The sequence below is a fragment of the Rhinatrema bivittatum genome, chromosome 4 (genome assembly GCF_901001135.1).
Source record: "Rhinatrema bivittatum chromosome 4, aRhiBiv1.1, whole genome shotgun sequence".
NCBI classification, from domain to species: domain Eukaryota; kingdom Metazoa; phylum Chordata; class Amphibia; order Gymnophiona; family Rhinatrematidae; genus Rhinatrema; species Rhinatrema bivittatum.
In genome coordinates this window covers 162030273-162051397 of record NC_042618.1, presented here as the reverse complement: position 1 = coordinate 162051397, position 21125 = coordinate 162030273, and the positions used below count along the sequence as shown (strand labels likewise).

Genomic DNA, 21125 nt, shown 5'->3' with positions numbered 1-21125 from the left:
GGCCTTGATTGAGGGTATCGCTGCCTCCAAGAGTCGACAAGCTGAAGATCATTCATGAGATCTTTTATAGTTTTACTGTGAATTTTTGCCACAGGTGCATGTCCCCTGGAGGTGTCTAAGTAAGATGAGAGGGCCACATTGAAATCACCGCCCAGTACTATCTAGCCCAATCCATGTTGTGATAGTAATTGATGGAGTTCTTGAAAAAAGAGAGCCTGATCTTTGTTGGGGGCGTATACATTCACTATAGTATAAAGCGAGCCATTGATTTTAATACGGAGGATAATGTATCTTCCTTTGGGACTGGTTAGGCTAAAATGTGTTCAAAGATAAAATTTTGCGAGAACAATATACCAACTCCTGTATATTTGGTTAATTTATAACTGGGCGTAAAATATTGTCTGGTATATTTGGAGGAGCGTAATAGAGATTCATATCTGCTAGAGAGATGTGTTCCTGAAGTAATACAATCTCTGGCATTGTCAAGTCCAATTCCCTAAAGAGAAGGCTCCGCTTTTGCGGTGAGTTGAGCCCCTTTACATTCAGGGACAATATATGAATTTTAGCCATCGAAATAAACTAAGGTGTAATTCAAATTCAAGGCCCCAACTTTGTGCCCCAATACCATATACAATTCCCATTAGTCGATCCCCCTCCAAATTAGGTCCAAAACAATCCTTACATGTATGTTCAAGAAAAGCGGCTCCTGGTAAAGCAAAAGGAAGATCCATGATTAACATGATTAGTAACCATGTATAGTATGTTACCTGCTGGACCCTCCTGACAGGTCATTCCCTCTCCAGTACGGGGGAGATTCATTGTCAAAGATGGGGACGAGAACCCCCCACTGCCTGTAAAACAAAGTGTGTTAGCATAGTGATTCAACAGTCCTTGAGCCAAATAGAAAGCATGAGCAAATGGCCTCCTAGTAAGAGAAAATCTGAAGTCCACAATCACTCCTTATGATTCCATATAGCAAACATCACTACCTACTCACAAAGGTAGCGAAACAGCATCTGTTGAATTGTTCCTCACTCTCTCTGAAGATGAAATCAGGTGGTGGCTTGGCTAGGAGAGGGTCCACCCGAGTGCCTCTTGAGCCTGCTGTTTCTGTTGCTGACACTCTGCCAGGCTGGGGTTGTGAAACCACCATGTGAAACTTTAGATGCGCTGGCCTGAATTGTAGTGCTGGTGAAGCCACGCGATGTCAAGATTGCGAGGGCCTCCGTCGGTGTGCCAATATGATGTGTGACCCCATCCAGCAAAAAGGACATTCCAAAAGAATGCATCCATCTGTAGCAGATATTTTCCTTACGTAGATATGCTGTAATTTCCCGGAGTGAGTAGCAGTTCTGGAGAGTAGCTTGGGAAAGATCAGTGTATATGGATATTTCTTGTTTTTCCCAACTTTGGCGGCTTGCAGTACCTGCTCTTTTATGGAAAGGTTATGGAAGCATGCTACTATATCACGCCCCTTATTTGGATGGGGAGCCCTAAGAGCTCTGTGGGCTCTGTCAAATTTAATTTCAGATGGTGTATAATCACCTTCTGGATGGGTAGTAAGGAGAAGGTGGTGGCAGAATTTTGTCAACACCACAGCACAGTTATCATTGGAGACGTTTTCCAAAAAACCTCTGAAACTGAGGTTGCTGCGACGAGCCCTATTTTCCAAGCCAGCAATTTTCACTTTTAATTGCTGAATGTCAGATTGAAGATCGATGCATGTTGCGGAGGTCTGTTTGAGCAGCTCTGCCTGACTATCTGCTCTGGTATTTATTTATTTATTTATTTAAGCTTTTATGTTCAATATGTTTTTATTGAGTGGTACAAAAAACTCAGTGTATAACAGACAGGGACACCTTGGTGTCAATGAACAGTACAACCGAACAACAAAACACACTCTATATATCTTGCACATGAAGAGGTATGACCACTCTATCACTTTATCCCAGGATAGGCATTTCACAACTGAACTCTATTGTGGCCGGAGCCCTACTCTCTGCCCTTTTATTCTCCGTGCTCCAACAGCTCCCCCTGTGACATTAGACATACCCCCTAAAATTCCCCTCCCACCCCCCTATGCAGTACCAGAGATCCCCAGCCCAAAACAAACAGCAAGAAACCAGGTTACAGTCACATTAAACAACTTCAGTTATTGAGGACCAAGCTCCGAGCTCTGTGGGGCAGATAAGAACATAAGAAAATGCCATACTGGGTCAGACCAAGGGTCCATCAAGCCCAGCATCCTGTTTCCAACAGTGGCCAATCCAGGCCATAAGAACCTGGCAAGTACCCAAAAACTAAGTCTATTCCATGTAACCATTGCTAATGGCAGTGGCTATTCTCTAAGTAAACTTAATAGCAGGTAATGGACTTCTCCTCCAAGAACTTATCCAATCCTTTTTTAAACACAGCTATACTAACTGCACGAACCACATTCTCTGGCAACAAATTCCAGAGTTTAATTGTACGTTGAGTAAAAAAGAACTTTCTCCGATTAGTTTTAAATGTGCCCCATGCTAACTTCATGGAGTGCCCCCTAGTCTTTCTACTATCCGAAAGAGTAAATAACCGATTCACATCTACCCGTTCTAGACCTCTCATGATTTTAAACACCTCTATCATATCCCCCCTCAGTCGTCTCTTCTCCAAGCTGAAAAGTCCTAACCTCTTTAGTCTTTCCTCATAGGGGAGTTGTTCCATTCCCCTTAGTTCTGAGAAGCCAAATGTTCGAACTGCATCAATCGGTGGAAGTGTCTTCTCCAAGTCCAAAAGGAAGGTCCCTTCTGGTCCCTCCAGGAAAGAAGGAGCACTTTTTTCCCGACAAGTCCAGCTTTTTTTAACAATGTCCTAGGTCCAGAATCGGCTATCAAATATTGTGTTACACAGTAAAACAACCACATGTATGGTGAAAGAGGTAAACGCCTCCCAACCAACCCTTCCATGTATGCAATAATTTGTTGCCAATACCATTGAGTGTTTGGGCAAGACCAAAAAACATGTGCCAGAGTTCCCTTCTCCGCCCCACATCGCTGACACTCATCCGTCAGAGTGAGGCCTGACTTAAATGCTATATGGGGTGAGACATAAGCCCTGCACAGAAATTTTAAGTGCATCTCACGAAAATACATATTACTAGTGATGGGTAAGACCCCCCGTAGGCTACCAGAAAAATACGGGGTGTCAACCGAAAACTACCATCTTTATTCCAGCGGTCTACGGAGATGGTGTGGACGTCCATGTGGGTGTGCCTAACAAATCCCCCGATAAAGTTTTGAGAGGGAAGGTTCCTTGGAGGCATCAAAGTGAAGGAACCCATCAAGTGCCTTAAAGGTCACCAGATGCTGATCTGGTTGCCCTAGGGATCGAACATAATGACCCAACTGTATATAGCCAAAACGGTGCTTATCAGGGATCCCATACAGTTCCTGTAGAGTCTCAAAGGGCATAAAACACCCCTCAGCATCAAACACGTGTCCCAAATACTTGATTCCCCTAGTCCGCCAGTCTGCAAAATAAGCGGTAGTGGATCCATGAGTAAACTCCGGGTTGCCTCTTATAGTGGTTAAGTATACACATTGTGTGGTTATCCCTAGTACTTTAGTAAGATGAATCCATGTCCTCCTTAGTGGAGAGACCAGTGGATGACTAACCAGCAAAGGTGGTATTTTGTCCCTCTTCCCTATTAGTACATAACTTAAAGACAGAGGGTCAGTAAAGGTGTGTTCTGCCAATATATTAACAAAAGGAGATTTCCCCAAAAGCCAGCCTCGTATGACCCGCAGATTCGCAGCCCACCCATATTGTTGTAAATTAGGAAGTCCCATACCCCCCACAGACCAAGGTTGTTTGAGCCAATGCAAAGATATTCTGGCTTTACCCCCTTTCCAAATAAAGTGGCGTAATAGTTGGTCTACCCTATTAAGATCCCTGGTGAGTAGCAGCAAAGGGTAGGTCTGTAGAACATACAGCCACGTGGGCAAAATCACCATCTTAAATAAAGCTATTCTCCCACCCAAGGATAGCGGCAAAATACGCCAAGCAGAAAGCTTCTCATGTGTGGTTTTCAGTAAAGGGGTAATATTCAGAGAGTAGATATTCTACAAGTCTGTAGTGATGTGTATTCCCAAATATTTGATAGATCCACGTGCCCACTGCAAAGGAAATGGTCCTCCCAGTGTTCCTTAAGGGATTCTGGGAAAGCCAGCGCTTCAGACTTATCCCAATTAACACGCATACCAGAAAGCTTTGAATACTGACCGTACAAGCTGAGTAGAGTCTGTAAAGAGCGAGGCGGCGAGGTGAGGAATAACAGGACATCATCAGCAAAAGACGCGTATTTGAACAATTCTCTTTGTCTCCCAGCCCGAAATTGTATCCCTCTAATACATGGGTGGGCTTGTATTGCTAATAAAAGGGGCTCCAGGGTGAGTAAAAAGAGCATAGGAGAAAGCAGGCACCCCTGCCTGGTTCCCCGTTCTACCAAGAAAGGGTCAGTCAGTCTGCCATTAACTAGAAGACACGCCCCGGGATTACTGTATAGAAGTTCGACCGCGTGATAGAAAAATCCACTAAACCCCATTAGGTGTAATACGTGATACATGAAGCCCCATTCCACTCTGTCAAAGGCCTTCTCGGCGTCCAGGCTGATGACCAGATAAGGATCTGCCACCCTCTTACATAGGGCCATCACCAGGACCACCTGTCTAAGATTTCGAAGGGCGTACCGCTGCTTAACAAAGCCCACCTGACCTGGCTGTATGAGGGAAGGTAAAACATTTCCCAGCCGGTCAGCCAGGATTTTAGCCAGAATCTTATGATCTACATTCAGCAACGAAATGGGACGATAAGATTCTGGAAATAAGGAGTCCTTGCCCGGTTTCGGGATCAAGGTGACATACACTCGGTTGCCACCAGTCGGAAATGTGCCCTGAGTGATTAGCTTATTGTAAACCTGGGGCAGCAATTTCGACAGCGGCTCCCATAAACATTTAAAGAACTCTGCACTATAGCCGTCAGGGCCGGGGGCTTTCAATTTGTGCATACCCAATATTACACGGGATACTTCCTCTTCCGATATAGGATCATTAAGATATCGGTTATATTCCAAAGTCAAGGAAGGGAGACGGATCCTTTCCTCAAAAGCCTCCCATTGAGACTCATCCCAGCCTTCTGATTTATATAGTTTGGCATAATAATCGTGAAATGCTCGGCAGATGCTATCGGCATCGGTCACCTGTTGCTGTCGAGCATTCCGAATTGCAGGAATGTGTCTAGACCCCCTGGCAGATTTAACTAAATTAGCCAACATTTTACCGGATTTTTGACCATATTGAAATAATTTATATTGATAATAGAGAAGGCTTTTCTTTCCACGTTGATGAAGAAGAGTATTAATGGCGGCTTGCAGAGCCAAATATTGCTCTCTACGCACCCTAGAGGGCCCCGCAATTAACTCCCGTTTGGCTTTTTGCAGTTGTGCTGTCAGTTGAAGAAGTTGTTTATCTATGGTTTTTTTCCTATGAGCAGTATAAGAGATGATCTCACCCCGCAGCACCGCCTTTGCCGTGCTCCAGAAAAGTATGGGATCTTCCTTATGTTGGGCATTAGAAACCTCAAAGGCTTCCCAGCACCCTCTCAGATGCTTTTGAAAAGAGGTATCCTCCGCCAAATAGTAAGGATATTTCCAGAGGAAAGTATTGGACAGCCTATGGGTGTTGGAGAGCGCCATCCAGATGGGAGCATGGTCAGAGAGAACCACATCATCAATCCCCGCCTCCACCACCCTAGAAAAACTGTGGGAAGTCATTAAGAAGTAATCTATCTGTGAGTGGAAACCATGCGCTCTCGAAATGTGTGTGAACTCTTTTTTCCATGGGATGCAGCATCCTCCAAACATCCATAAGGTGCAGGGATGTTTCCATAAATTTGATCCCCTTACTGGGCTCACCCCGTGTCTGGGCTGCGGATTCTCTATCTAGGGAAGGGTCCTTAACTGCATTGAAGTTCCCTCCAATAATTATTGTCTCATCTATATAAGGTAGCAGGAGGGCCTGTATCCCTCGGTAAAAGGAGGCCCGATAAACGTTGGGAGCATATACATTACAGAGGACCAACGGGGCCTGGTTATACCTCCCCTCCAAGATAAGGTATCGACCGGCTAGGTCTTTAATCTCCTTCAGAATCTGGAGGGCGAAGACCGCTGTATTAAAATAGCGACCCCTGCAGAGTGGGATGTCCCAGAAGCATGGTACACCTCCCCCACCCAGCGCTGTTTCAACTTATCATGTTCCTGTGCGGTGAGATGTGTCTCTTGTAGAAAGGCCACATCGGCTGACTTTTTATTCAGGGCTTGTAGAATTTTGGACCGTTTGATAGGTGAGTTAATGCCCCCCACGTTCCATGAATAAAGAGAAAAATTACAAGCACTCGAGGTGGATCATAGAGCATGATCATTATGAAATGTACAGTAAGCAAGATAAGAGGGGCACGCCTCCCAGCTGGACCCACCCCTGCAACATGTCTATTGTCATGTATCCTAAACCCGGCAACGGCCAAAACAAGAATAACCAGAATACTGCTAAGGACCTCTGTCCCCCATCCCCCCCCCCCCTATTCAACCCCGACCCCCTTTCCTACCCTCGCCCCCCACCTTCCCTCCCCCCATCCTACTCTCCCCCTTACTCCAACTAAAACCCCCTCTCTGGCCCGCCATCTAGCGGTTGGTTGAGATCTCTCTGACATGACGCCCCCACCCCCCCCATCCATCCACAACTTGCCCTTCCCTCAGAAAGCAAAAATTAGGGTAATTTATGAGATAGCAAATAAGACATAAGAATATGCAAGAACCCCATATTGTAAACATTGGGTCGATCACACTGGGAATCATTCCAAGTCCAATGGCTCCTGGTAAAGGACCAGGCCGAGCCTGCACATCCCAAAAAAGAAAAATATATAACGGCAGTTACTTGGTTCCTGAAGACTGCAACCAGTTTTGCCCAATATAAAATCGTACTACGGAGTCCCCAATGTTAGGATGAAAAAAGGAAAAATGAGAGTCACGACCAACACGGCCGAAAAATAGGTACACCATCAAAACTGGGTAATGTCTATTAAAAAAAAACCAAAGCAAACTAGGGCCATACCCAGGACTTCACACATATCCGATAGTCCATCGATCGGTAAGCATCTCGTTAGGCCAAAGGGCAATACACTGCAACAGCACTCGCCTGTAAATCGGGTAGTCCATCACGATTCTCCCGATGCTGACTCCGGCAGAGACTGGAGATATAAGCGTATGGATTCCACATCTGTGAACCATTTGGCTCCTTAAGCCGTGGGCACTCGCAGCCTCGCGGGGTAAACCAGTCGTGCTCGGATGCCCCGTTTATATAATTGGGAGCAGTAAGGCACCAAAGCCCGGCGCTGCTACGAAACAGCTTGCAAAAAATCTTGAAAAATCAATATTGGCGAGTTTTCGTGGACCGGTTTAATCCCCTGCTGTACCGCTCGTATAATCGCTGCTTTGTGCGAGTAATTTAGGATCTTCGCGATCACCACTCTGGGCTTGGCCTGTTCATCACGTTTGGGGCCGAGCCTGTGCGCATGCTCCACTCAGAGGGTGCCCGACAGCCCCGATAAATTCAACGCCGTCGGTAGCCAGCCTTCCAGGAAGCGGGGAAGTTGATTTTCCACTAAATGCTCCAGTAGGCCTACAAACCGTAAATTCGCCCTACGAGATCTTCCAACTTCCGGGCCTGCATTTCCAAAGTCAGTTTCAGAGCGGCAATCTCTGTTTGTGCCTCGTGGAGACCATCTTGGTTAGCCGAGATCCGGGCCTCCACCTCCGAAAAGCACCGGTCTATTTTCGCCATCCCCGAAGTTAATTCCTGAAGTTGAGCTGATATTTTTTTGAGCTCCGGGTTAAGCGCTGCTAAAACCGCCGCTTTCAACTCCGCCGTAGTGCTCGTGTTTCCTGCGCCCGATTCAGACACGTTGGCGGCCATTTCTTGGGTCAGGTCCGGCGTTCGGGCCTTCTCGCGCTCTTTATCCTTATCTTTCTTCCCCGCGCGCGCTGCCATTAGTATAAACTGGTCCGCTGAGAGTTGCAGGGGAAAGGGCACCCCAGAAAACCCGCTGGCTGCAGTTATTACCTCGGGATGCGGATGGATGGAGGGGGTCTACGCGCCAGGACGGGAGCACACATCTGTTCCCGTCAAGGTGTCATGTGATCTCCCCCTATTTAAGCTTTTTATATACCGAGAATAGTTGGGAACATCTTATCGGTTTACAGAGAAAATAATGCAGCAACAGGCTTTACATGGAACACTTAATATGGGTAATATTAACGGGAATCCAAAAAAAACCCAACTCCAAAACAGGAGAGGAACTATAATGCATAATTTGTTTCAATGTTTTAATGTAAACCGATGTGATTTGTATTTCATACAGGAACACTGGTATATAAAAATAAAAAATAAATAAATAATTGACGATAATATGATGTTTAAATAACATATATACATAGGTGAACAATGCAGTAGAATAATATTTACATATATACATAGTCAAATAATGAGCTAGAAAAATGTTTACAGAGGAAGGTGTGTGGCTTTGGGATGCAGAGGGATAGAAAAGGGAGGTGGTTTGAGTGGGATGGAAATAGGGCAGAGGCTAAGGGAGAGGGGAAGGTAAGGAGGAAGATAAGAGGGAAGGGAGGAGGGGGCAAAAGGCTGGGGGATGGAGTAAGAGGCATGGGGGGGGTGAAGATTAGGGTATTAATCGTAGAATTGCTCATCTACCTGGTGACCATAGAAGTAATTTCCTCTTTTATTTATTTATTTATTTATTTAACAGTTTTATATACCGAAATTCTTGTAAGGGTTTACAAATCAGTTCGGTTTACATTGAACAGAAACAGTGCTTCAGTAAATGAAAGCAATTACATTGAACATTGACAGAGCTTCAAATGTGAACAATTACAAAGAACTAATAATAAAATATCTTATTAACCAAAAAACAAGCAGAATAACATTTAACATTTGTACAGAAAACAGTGTCTCAAAGAGAGTAAATATAATACATATGTGATCGCAGAGGCTTAGGTCTTGAACTAAGAAACAGAAAACTAGGGGTTGACGCTAAGGTATAGCACCAAACTGAAATCATGGAACAGAGGGGCATATAAGGGTGTCACTGTACAAATATAATAAACGGCTAGTGGGGTGAGGATTAGGTATGTGAACCGTAGTGAAGGCAACAGGAGCTAAGTAGAGGAGCAAAATCTGAACATTAAATTTTTTGACTAAGGAGATATAAATGAATAGAAAAAGTGTAAATACTGCTGAGGAACGGGGAGGAATTTAATTCAGAGGATTATCTGAATGGGAAAAGGCCTGATTGAACAACCAGGTTTTGAGTCTTTTCTTAAAAGTAACCGGGCAGTGTTCTAGCCATAGGTCTGGAGGGAGAGAATTCCAGTGTTTTGGACCAGACGCTGAGAGGGCTCTCATTCCTAAGTTGTTTTTAGAAAGGGAACCTGGAGGGTGTCTTTATATGCTGCTCTTACCGGCCTGGATGGTAAGTGCAGTCTGAGAGGGAACTTGAGATCCAAAGGTGTGATGTTGAATATCGCTTTGTGGGTGATGGTTAGAACTTTGAACAGTATTCTGAAATTGATAGGGAGCCAGTGGAGGATCTTCAGAATGGGGGTGATGTGGTCCCATTTTTTGGATCTGGTTAGAATCCTGGCAGCGGCATTTTGTACCATCTGTAATGGCTTGATAGTATTTGCAGGGAGGCCGATCAGAAGTGAGTTGCAATAGTCTATCTTTGAGAAAATGATTGCCTGAAGTACTGTACGGAAGTCGTGGAAGTGGAGGAGAGGTCTGAGTCGTTTTAAAACTTGGAGTTTGAAAAAGCAGTCCTTGGTGGTGGTGTTGATGAAGCTTTTGAAGTTAAGTTGTTTATCCATGAGGACTCCTAAATTTCTGACTTCGGAGGAGAAAGAGGGAAGGGTTGCAGGAAGTGGGTTAAGCTGTGCGAAATTGCCATCGTGTGAGATAAGTAGATATTCCGTCTTTTTTGTGTTCAGGATCAAGTTAAGAATTGATAGAAGGTTGTTTATGGACTTGAGGCAGGTGTCCCAAAACTCGAGGGTTTTGCTTAATGATTTGGTAATTGGTAAGAGAATTTGTACGTCGTCTGCGTACAGATAGAAGATTAGATTAAGACTAGTGAGGAGATGGCAGAGAGGGAGGAGGTAGATATTGAAGAGGGTTGGGGATAGCGAAGAGCCCTGGGGAACTCCCAACGTAGAGCAGACAGGTAGGGATTCTTCACTGTTGATTTTGACCTTGTAGGTCCTGTTTTGAAGGAATGACTTGAACCAGCTTAGGGCGGTGCCTTTGATGCCGATGTCCGATAGACGATCTAAAAGATAGGCGTGGTTCACCGTGTCAAAAGCCACAGAAAGGTCGAGGAGAATGAGAAGACTTGGTTGTTTTTTATCCAGACTTGTGAGGATGGTGTCTGTAAGTGTGATTAAGAGTGTTTCAGTGTTGCGGGCTTTTCTGAACCCGAACTGATATGGGGAGAGGATTTTGTTGTTGTTCAAGAATTCTGTGAGTTGCTGGTTTACTATTCTTTCCAAAATTTTTGCGATGAATGGAAGGTTTGCAATAGGGCGGAAATTGGCTGGATCATCCGGGGAGAGATTCGGTTTTTTTAGCAGAGGTTTTAGGATAGCAAGTTTAAGAGGGTCTGGTACATGGCCCTGTGAGAGCGAACAATTGATGATTTTTGCAATATGCTTGGAAATGGTACTAGGAATGGAGAGAAGCAGGTTGGATGGGATTGCGTCCAGAGGGTGAGATGCAGGTTTGAGCTTTTTGAGAATAATTTCTATCTCCAATGAAGAAGTAGGTTCGAAGGTTTCCAGATTTGTAATTGGATGAGTGGTTGCAGTAATAGGGGTTGGAGGGAGAGGAGTATTGTTGTTCGTGAACGGAGCTACGAGATTTAGAATTTTCTTTTTGAAGTAAGTAGCTAGTTCGGCTGCTTTGCTTGCGGCTTGATCATCTGGAACCGCTATGTGCTCAATCATTTCTGCTATGTGCTCAATCATTTCTTCTCTATACATTTTAATATCTGCCCTCAGGCCTGCAAACCACTCGTTAAATTCCGAATGGGTGGGGTGCTCCGAGATCACTGCATCGGGGTTGTCGGGGGGAGCAGCTTCCGCGGTCGGCAGCGTCGGGTTGGCGCCATCTTGGCTCCCTCCAAGGCCTACCTCGCGATCCTCGGCTTCGGGCGCCCCTCCTTTGTAGGAGAAGCACTGAAAATCAACGCTTTTTTTCTTCTCCACCAGGAGAGGGTGAGTCAGAATCACTTGTATGCTCTTTTTGAGCGGTTTGATGAAATTTTGGCTCGGATGTTGTGCAATGTTGATCAGCTGCAGAGGGAGCTCAGATTTTAAGCTGCTTGTCCCATCCGTGATGTCACTTCCCCCTCAGTTATTCCCTTTTTTTTATCTCAACTAAATTAATCAATAATTCTCCAGCTTTGTTCCCAAACCAATATAAGTTATGGAAGAAATAATAATAATAAATTCCTCATTTTTGATGTAAATAACAGTTCAAAGAATATAAGGTCTCTCTATAGAGCTTTTTGTTAGCTACTGACGGATGTGCAATTAACTGCGCTTTAACTTTTTGAAATACGCTCTCCAGTTCCACTATCTGTTTATGTAACAGTTTTATGAATCTGATATGCCATAATCTCACCTCGCACTACAGCCTTCCCTCTTCCCAATACTGTAGGGGAGTAACCTTATGTTGGTAATTATTGTCCTCAAATTCCTTCCATTTAATTTTGAGATATTCCTGAAATTCTCTATCCCCTGCAAAAGGAGTGGGTAAGCACCAGCGGCATTTTCCCACCTTTGGGCCCCCTGTCCAGATATCCAACCAAATGAAAGAATGGTCAGAAAATTCCATGGGCCCTATTTCAGCTGTCACAACTTTAGAGAAACTAGCAGTAGGGATCAATATATAGTTAATGCGTGACATTGTCATATGTGCACTGGAAATGTGCGTGAAATCCTTCCCCAAGCCTGTTATGATCCGCGAGATTGTTCTAAGTCTGTCAGCCATAGTTAATCCAATTGGAGATGAGCCTGATAAGGGAAAACCATAGGTTCATCGAATTGGCGCCGATTCCCCAGCCTAGAGAACTAGTGCATCTAAGTATTTTCTTCATCCCTCCCAGAGTATACAGTTTAGAGAATCACTGCCAGGATAATTCTGCCCTATTTTCTGCCAGTTTCATATAACCACCCATCCTCCCTCCCATTTCGCCCCCGCTCTACAGCTCTCCCATAACCAGATCCAGAAAAAGAAGGCTCAGAAACCACATAATGAATTTGTACCGGTACCCTCTCCGTACCACCCACCAAAAACATTAATGACATATGAATCATTCCAAATACATACCCCATTATATTCAGCTTAATCCAGAACCATATTAAAACTTATATTCTGAGAGACATAAACAGTACCGAACCATGAAACAAGTCTCAAGAAAGCCACAGACTATTTGAGCCGTTGCCAACAGCACTTAGGCATAGAGAATTGGGTGCAAATGACCCAACAGTGGAAAATTGAGTCACTTTTTTGTTAAGGATTCCAAAAACTGACTCGCCATGTTCTACTATGCTTCACTCGCAGCCGCGCGGGGTATTATAAAGTGAACTGCACATGACGATTAAACAAATCAGCACAGATTTAGGAGAATTCTCTTCTCTTCTGAGAGACCGCCTTTGAGTAATCTTGGAAGATCATAATTTTATGACCGTCATGCAGCAAAGCTGGTTTTTTCCTATAGGCTTGAAGAACTGCAATTTTGTGCATGAAATTCAAAAATCACGCAATCACTATTCTGGGCCTGGTCATCCCCTGGAATCTAGACCCCAATCTGTGCGCCTGTTCCACATGGCCCAGCTCCGTCAGTAGCCATCCTTCCAGTGAAGAGTGCACCTCCCAATCCGTTAATGTTTCTGGGAACCCCACAAATCTAAGGTTGTTTCTCCGTGAGCTTGGATTCCAAGACCAGAATCTTTTTTTCTAAAGCCTCCTGCGTCTGCATTAGGGAGTGCATATCTGTCTCCACCTCAGCCACCTGGCATTGCATATTCTCCATTTGGAACTTTATCTTGCTTAAGGTTTCATTCCCCATCACAATCTGCTGGGAGATTGCCTGGAACTGGGCATCTAACACCTGCACAACTGCCTTGGTAACTTCTTCCACTAAAGCACAATTAACAGAAGTCATGTATAGGCTCGGAGGGCCGTCGGCCATTTTGGTATCAGTCGGCTTACCTAAAGCTTTTTCTTTCCACTGCAGTTTAGTTGACATTTTGCTGCCACCTCGAATAACAAAATTGTCCATAAAACTTTGAGAAGCCACTGAGAACTGAAGCGGCCGCTACAATGTGCAGTAATCCGCCTTCAGAGGCCTTTACACGGAGGGGGCATGGGGAAGTGAGTCTGCAAAGAATCTCGCCTGCTCATTGGATCACGTGGCTCCTTCTCATAAATGCACTTTACCCTTGTAAGTGGGCTTTTGAAAATTGCTACAGTATATGCCTTTGAATTGTCCGTAGGACATACAGTTGTAAGTACACTTTCAGGTAAATTTTAGAACCCGCACGCATCCATGTGTGCGCGGTTCCTGGCACATGCACATGGATACGCCAATTTTATAATATGTGCGCATCGCCCTGCGCATGTTAGAAAATACGATATCCATGCACACATGCGCGCTTGTTTTTATAAATCGGCACGTGCATGTGTGGGCGGGTTCAGACTCGCGTGCGCAACAGGAAGGATTTTCTAAAAAATAACGCGTGGTGATGCAGTAGGGCCTTCCCCAGTTCTCTCCCAGTCTGGTCCAATTAAGGAGCGGACTGGGAGGGAAAGTCCCTATCCCCCTAACTACCCTTCCTACATTTTCCCCTCTTCTCCCCGACCCCTAACCTCTACCTATCTAGCCTAATTTTCTTTTTAAATAACTTACAGCTCCTTTGGAGCACAAGTAAATTCCGTGCGCCCGGCCGGCTGTTGGCGTGTGCTTCCCCGGGACAGCATCTAATGCCGCTTTCCCAGCTGGCCCCCGCCCAGATCCCGCACCCGGCCCACCCTTTTTACTGAGCCCAGCTCTTCTGCATGTATCGGAAGATATGCGCGTGACCAGGCCGTTTCTAAAATGTGCTTGGCGCATGCATGGCCAGTCCACGTGTGTATCTCCCAGTATTTGCGTGCACCGGGCTTTTAAAATTTGGCCCTTTATGCGCATAAATGGCTTTTGAAAATTTCTTTGATAGTATGTTACTTTTAAAATGTAACTTCTTTTAAAATTCACCGGTCAGCATGTGAAATTACAGAAAAATTATGTATTTTGGGGAGAGAGGGCATAGATGGAGTATGATATTTATGAGGAAGAAGTAGCAGTTAAAGTGCTTTGAATCGATGAAATTATAAAACTCAGCCAAAAAGGATTGTTTTCAGATTCTGTCTCAATAAGACACTGGTTTAATGCAAAGAGTAATGAAATGCACCTTTGTAAAATGTACACTATCATAGTGTAAAAAAAGACTTACAGCACTGAAGAAAGTTGGTCAATAAATAATACATTTCACATGCAGCAATTAATTCTTGATTTCTATTTTTCAAATCTAGATATGGACACATGTTTCAGCCACATAAATCCTGGCCTGCATCAAGGACATATCACAAGAGGGAATCAGCACAGAAGACAGAATCATTTCTCTTCATAATTTGTATGTCTCTTATTCGGGGGAAAGACCAAAAACATGCTAGAACCTCAGATGTATGTCTGAAACAAAGGAAATGGAATTTTAGGAGGCGAATGTATTTTGTGCTAAAACACACAGAAGAAGGGTGCGAGGCTGATAAACTGCCCAGCAGCAGAACAGGGAACCGGTGTTAGCTGCAGAGCTGGAAAATAGTAAATCAAAAGGTGTAGAAAGCGCAGAGAAATCACCTACTGCTGCTGTGTACAGCTGTGTTCATCTCTTGGGACTAATGTTGCATTTAGGAATTTTCCTTCATTCCTTATCTGTCTGTGTGCACCCATTTCTCTCTGATATAAGAAACTTTCTTGGTATGATAGTTTGTATGTCTCACCAAAGTAATACACAAAGTAGTAAAAAAAAAAAAAAATAAAAGCAAGAACCACACAGTGCAGAAGAGAAACAGAAAGAAGCTAGTAAACCACTTTAAGAAAGTAACTTTCAGCAGCCCACATATACTAAAGTCTGCTGGAGCAAAGTGCGTGCAGATTTTGGCCTGAACTTTCCAAGCGGATTTGTGCGTAGAATTTTTGACAATTAGGGTTTTGACAATTAGCAGGGATCCCCAGTACGCAGGTGCATGTCCGTGCAGGAACATATTTCAGCTCCTTTTCTGCATGCACTTTTATCTGCACACTTTCAAAAATTTTAAAGTTTGCACGTAACTGCGTTCAATTCTGTCCCCTGGAGTGCCTGCCGTGTCTGCAGGGGAAAACTCCCTGCGCAGTCAAGTTACTTGCATGTCTTTTTCCACCCAGCCTTCCTGGAATCTTTTTGAAAAAAACCGATTTACATGCAGAAACATGCAAGCAAATTCTTTATTAAGTTACTCCCACAATTGCGCACATGAAGGGAGAAAGCCGTGCCTGCCCCACCAAATCAGTCCTCATGTATTACATCTGTGAAAGGTTGGCACTCCTGTGCCACAGCAGGATAATCGTCCCTTACCATGAAAGGAAGCCTTTCCATCAAAGAATGATCCAAATATTTTGGCTGCTACTACCATTTGATTTACTAATGAAATCCCCCTCTTACAGGCCGATGCAATAAAACGTGTGGGAGAGCCAGCGCTCCGAGGCGAGCGCCCACTCTCCCGATGCGTGCCCAGGCACCTCTCCTCCTTGGGCAGGCGTTAATTTCTGAGAGTATTCTGTATTGCAGGTGACTAACTAACAGGCTCAGCAACATGCATTTGCATGTGATGAGCGCTATTAGTTTTGGGGTGGTTGGCCGCACACGCTATTACCTCTTACAGTATAAGGGGTAATAATAGCGCAGCTAAAACACGCGGCCAAATGGGGGCTAAACTGTGCGCTCAGCCGAGCGCACCGTTCTCTATCGGCCTGTTAGATTTTGCTACTGTATCATTTCATTAAAACCTTGCCAGCATGTTAGCAGGTCATTTGGTAATTAGATCCCAGTAATATGGATCCAGAACAAAATCTCATCTAAATACATTCTGATGATCAGATAACAGTATCATATTTGAAGGCATGAGCCAATTCCCTGATGTTTTCTCCTACGGTCTGATGGAGGCCTCGGCCATGATGAGGATAACTTTAGACCCATTTTATTTCCTTGTATCTTGGCACTGATTGAGTTCCCTTTCTAAAGTCTGCTGAAATTCCAAATCATGTTCCCATCCAGATTTATTTTTTTTTCTATGATTTGGACATAGCACCCAGTAATGTATTATATATTTTACAGAATAATTCATAAACCTTGATTTTCAGACACCACAAGGAACAACTTTTCACAATTAGTAAGGTCCCTATTGTAATAGGTCATATCCAATTCCCTAGTATAGGTTAAGGGGAAGTGGTCAGTTAGAACTTAAAAGACTTTCTTCCAGGCTCTAATAACAGCAGCTATTATAGCAGCATAGTCGAAGATTAAAGAAAAAGACAATAAATTCATTGTTAGCGCACACTACAAAGGATACATCCAAGCTACTTGACCTGCAAAATTTCTCCTTATCCAAGACAGTCTTATTTGTCTTCCTTCTTTATGTGCCATCATCTTGGGTAGAAAAAGCATATAAGATCCCCACTTAGTTCCTCCCAGTACCCACCTCTCCTATGTCTAACCACAAAGCTAATAATCTAAAATCTCAATAGTCAATAATGTTAGTATGGCCATTGCCTGAACATTTGGCCTCCTAGGTCTCTGGCATAGCCTGCAAGAAAAACCTGGCTTTGTAAACACTCATGTTTCCACTAAGACTTCTCTTTATTTCTGAACTTGCAGCTTGCCAAACAGACCCAGCTGCTAATTCATTCTGTTACTGCAACCTGCCAGAAAAACCCAGCCATATGACTGCTTGTGTTTCCACTAGCACTTCTGACATTTCATGTTTACCACTTTACCATTCCTTCTGGCAACCCCAATACTCATTGTTGCATTAGGTAAGTATGGCACCATAAACACTTAAATATGTGCCACTAGATTTTACTTTCTGGGCTCTCAATTAAGGAAGATTGACCCACAAACCCTCCCTAGAATATTTAGAAGTCTACAGATGAACAACAAAATCTCTGCTCCGCACCATTTTTTTTCTTGATTCTGTCCCAGTGCTTCTTTAAGGTACCCTTAATTCTGATAACATATACATTTCAAGAGGCTAGCTCCAGAATGGCAAGCCCTAATTTTTTGTTGTTCCATAATTCATTCTTAGCTATCCTAGGTCTTTTACCCTTCCAAATGAATCTAGTAAGCTCTTCAAAGAATTTGTTTCATGTATGAATAGGAAGCATCTCAAGTCAAAAGAAAACACATGGCAAAATATTCACTTTTTATTGTGGCGATTTTTCCCAACCCATGAGATATGATAAGGGAACCAAATTCTTTATCATGTTTCACTTTATCTAATAGCAGAGGAAAATTTAGAGAATACAAATGATCTAACTGAGAAGACAGAGTCATACCCAAGTATTTTAAGGAGTTGGCTCACCATCTAAATGAAAGTTTGCTTTCAATCACCCTCTTGTTTTTGGGCACTGCTTTTATCTCTAAAATCTCAGTTTTAGTTTCATTAAGCTCATACCCAAATATCTCCAGAAATTCCCTGATAATGGACAAAGGTAGTATGGATTCCCTGATTCTGGACATCAGAGATTTCAAGGCTTGCCGGACTATCCACGTATAGTAACACATCATCAGCAAACCAAGCTGTTCCGCGCTCCTGAGCATTTGTCCCATGCACCTCCTTCAAGTCTTTAAGCATTGTAAATCCAATAGCAAATAGTTCCATAGCAAGGGAGAATGGGGACAGCCTTGCCACATTCTTATTTTCAAAAGGAAGACCTGAGATACCATGGCATATACTTTGAGCCTGGTTAAAACCACCAGCCATTGCAAGATGTTTAGAGAAGTTTATGGCTCTGAGAACAGAGTAGAGATAACACCATTCCATGTTATCAAAACCTTATTTCTAAATCTAGTCAGATTAAAAATACCTTTTCATTTTCTCCTTGAACCTTTTTGTGACAGATTAATAACATATCTAATATTATTTGCTTCCTGGTGGCCTTTTATAAACCTGGTTTCATCTCTATGGATGAGAACTGGAAGATGGTGCTTACTAGCTAAAGTCTTTGCTATAATTTTTATATCATAGTTTAGAGGTGATAAACTTTTGCCCGCCTTTGTCACATTGTCCTTAAGTTCACCCTAAAAGAGAGTCTTTGGGAGCCAATGATCAGGCATACAGACATGCCCTGTCCATCTCAGCTGGGCAGCTCTTCTAAGTGCAAACTGGGCGTGCGAGCTCTCTTCAGTACCTCTATTTTTGGAACTTGATCTTGGCATTTGCATTTAATTCCCCAAAATTGCCACAGGTGTCCCAGTTGCAAGCTTTTTATGTTTTGCCCATATAGGGTTATTGTTTCTGTGGAATACAGAAGTGTAGTCAGCACCACAGCACGGTAGACCATTATTGCTGGAGTGATGCTGTATGGATGCCAAAGCTGTTTTGATAAGCTTCCAAATGCTTTGGACACTGAATGACTGCCATAGATAGCTTTTGCGTAAGGGTGTTATCACTAGATACTATGCTTTCCACATACATAAAAGTTAAGTGCAACATTATGTCCTCTCTTTCATATAAACTAGAAACTGCCCATCTGTGCACTGTCTGCTTCAGTTCTAATTTGGATTTTTCTGGAGATTAAAATCTGTGCTGTTATCTTTCTATCCAATCACCTACATCACTTTGGTGGGTCTTCTGTCCAAGCTGGTCAATCTTGAGGTTTACAGGACATATTTTTGACTATTTTTAGATATTTGTATAGTTCAGACAAAAAATGGTAACTAGTTCCCTCATCAGTAAATAGCGCAAAAGGTAAGTTCTATTGGTAATGATTATTGTTTTCCCTCAGGAGTTGGATCAGAATCTGAAGCTTTTTCTCCATGTCCTTTTTATATTGTTTAACATGTTAGGATATTTTACCTTCCCTCTTCCATGAAGAATAGACCCTCTGTCCTTTATTCTCCCCCATCAGTTCCTGCTCGCCTACAAAGTGATGAAAGTAAGCAGCAATGGCTCTACAACCTGTATTGGGCAGGTAATCACTTCTTGTTTGGGTGCTCTGTCTAGTCGCACTTCTCCACCACTGTAACCAGGATCACAAAAACCGAAAAAATCTTTTACACATTTTCATTCTTGTCCCTTAGTTCTACCCCTCAGTTCTGATCCTTTTCTTTTGATGGCTTTCTATATCACCTTGTTTTTCCATGGTCTCTTTGTAAGGTTTTCCAATGTCTTACTTCTCTTTTGGAAGAACACAGTTGAATCAATCTGTTCCCCTACTTTTATCATGTTCTGCGTCATGACTTTTAGTGATTTAACAGAATCTTTGAAATCAATAGCTTTCCCATCTGATCCCAACATTTTAATTCCTTTCATAAGTTCAGAGATTATTGATGCCATCATCACCTCTTTTATCAAATTGTGTTTTCTCAGATCTTTTCTTGCTGTAGCTTCTGGCTGTAGCCGATGCTGGTTTGGAAGTTCTACTAAATTTTGCAGGAGCAACAGAATAAATAGATTTCTGATCCATTTGGCTCTATGGATAGAATCCAAGATGCTTCTCATTTTCAGTGATCCTCTTTCCTGGAGGAAAAGTCCATAAACAATTATTAGTCAGGCAGACTCGGGGAAAGTGACTGCTTTTCCTTGGGAATGAGTAACAAGGAATGGATATATTTTTTTGGGATCTGCCAGATGTTTGTGACCTGGATTGTCCACTGTCAGAGAGGATGCTGGACTCCAGGGACCTTTGGTCTGACTCAGTATGGCATGCTTTGTGTTCTAGACCTGCCATACATTATAGATAGAGGTTCAGATATTCTACTGACTTATGCCAGGACTCGCCATTTGCTATTGAGAGTTCCCATCAAGCAGTCGTATTATATAGCAGCAGAAATAGATTACTGCCTTATCATAAAGTTCTCCCCATAAGCAGTCCCCAAGATGGCATGCCTCAGTTCCATATCAGCCTCTTTCCCCACTTGAGTGGCAATGAGTCCCAGCAGGCTTCTCGTGGTCACGGTGAAGTTCTTCCTGTGGGGGGATGATACGGATCAGGAAAAAAACATTTCATCTTGGGGCTGCCATGTTCTTTACAATTCACTTATGCTCTGCATTCATCACTTCTCCTGCTGCTTCCTTACGGGCCGATTCAGTAAAGTATGCAGGAGAGCGGATGAACACCCGCTCTCCCAGCGCACGCACAGGCTACTCGCCTGTGCGCGCGATTCTGTATTTAAATTAGGTGGTGCAGTAGAAACAGGCAAAAGGAGGCGCTAGGGGCACTAACACGTCCCTAGCGCCTCCTTTTGACCCGGAATGGCAGCTGTCAGCAGGTTTGACAGCAGACGTTCAATTTTGCCGGCGTCAGTTCTCGAGCCCACTGACAGCCACGGTTTCGGAAACGGGACGCCGGCAAAATTGAGCATCCGGTTTTCAGCCCGACAGCTGCCGGCCCATTTAAAAAAAAATTTTTTCTTTTTTTACCCTTCGGGACCTCAGACTTAATATCGCCATGATATTAAGTCGGAGGGTGCACCGAAAAGCAGTTTTTCTGCTTTTCTGTGCACTTTCCCGGTGCCGGCAGAAACTAGCGCCTTCCTTTGGGTAGGCGCTAATTTCTTAAAGTAAAATGTGTGGCTTGGCTGCACATTTTACTTACTGAATCGCGTGGGCATACCTAATAGGGCCATCAACATGCATTTGCATGTTGAGGGTGCTATTAGGTGC

The 21125-nt window shown here is 43.6% G+C and overlaps 1 protein-coding gene across 1 annotated transcript in view; it reads left to right on the top strand.

Moving 5' to 3' along the window:
* The window catches only part of LRRC45 (leucine rich repeat containing 45), a 170619-nt gene extending 149966 nt beyond the window's left edge, over nt 1-20653 (top strand). Inside the window, exon 19 of the mRNA XM_029599051.1 lies at nt 14736-20653. The gene's annotated coding sequence lies outside the window, so the exon portion shown is untranslated. The remainder of the gene's footprint in view (nt 1-14735) is intronic.
* Nucleotides 20654-21125: the final 472 nt, after the last annotated feature.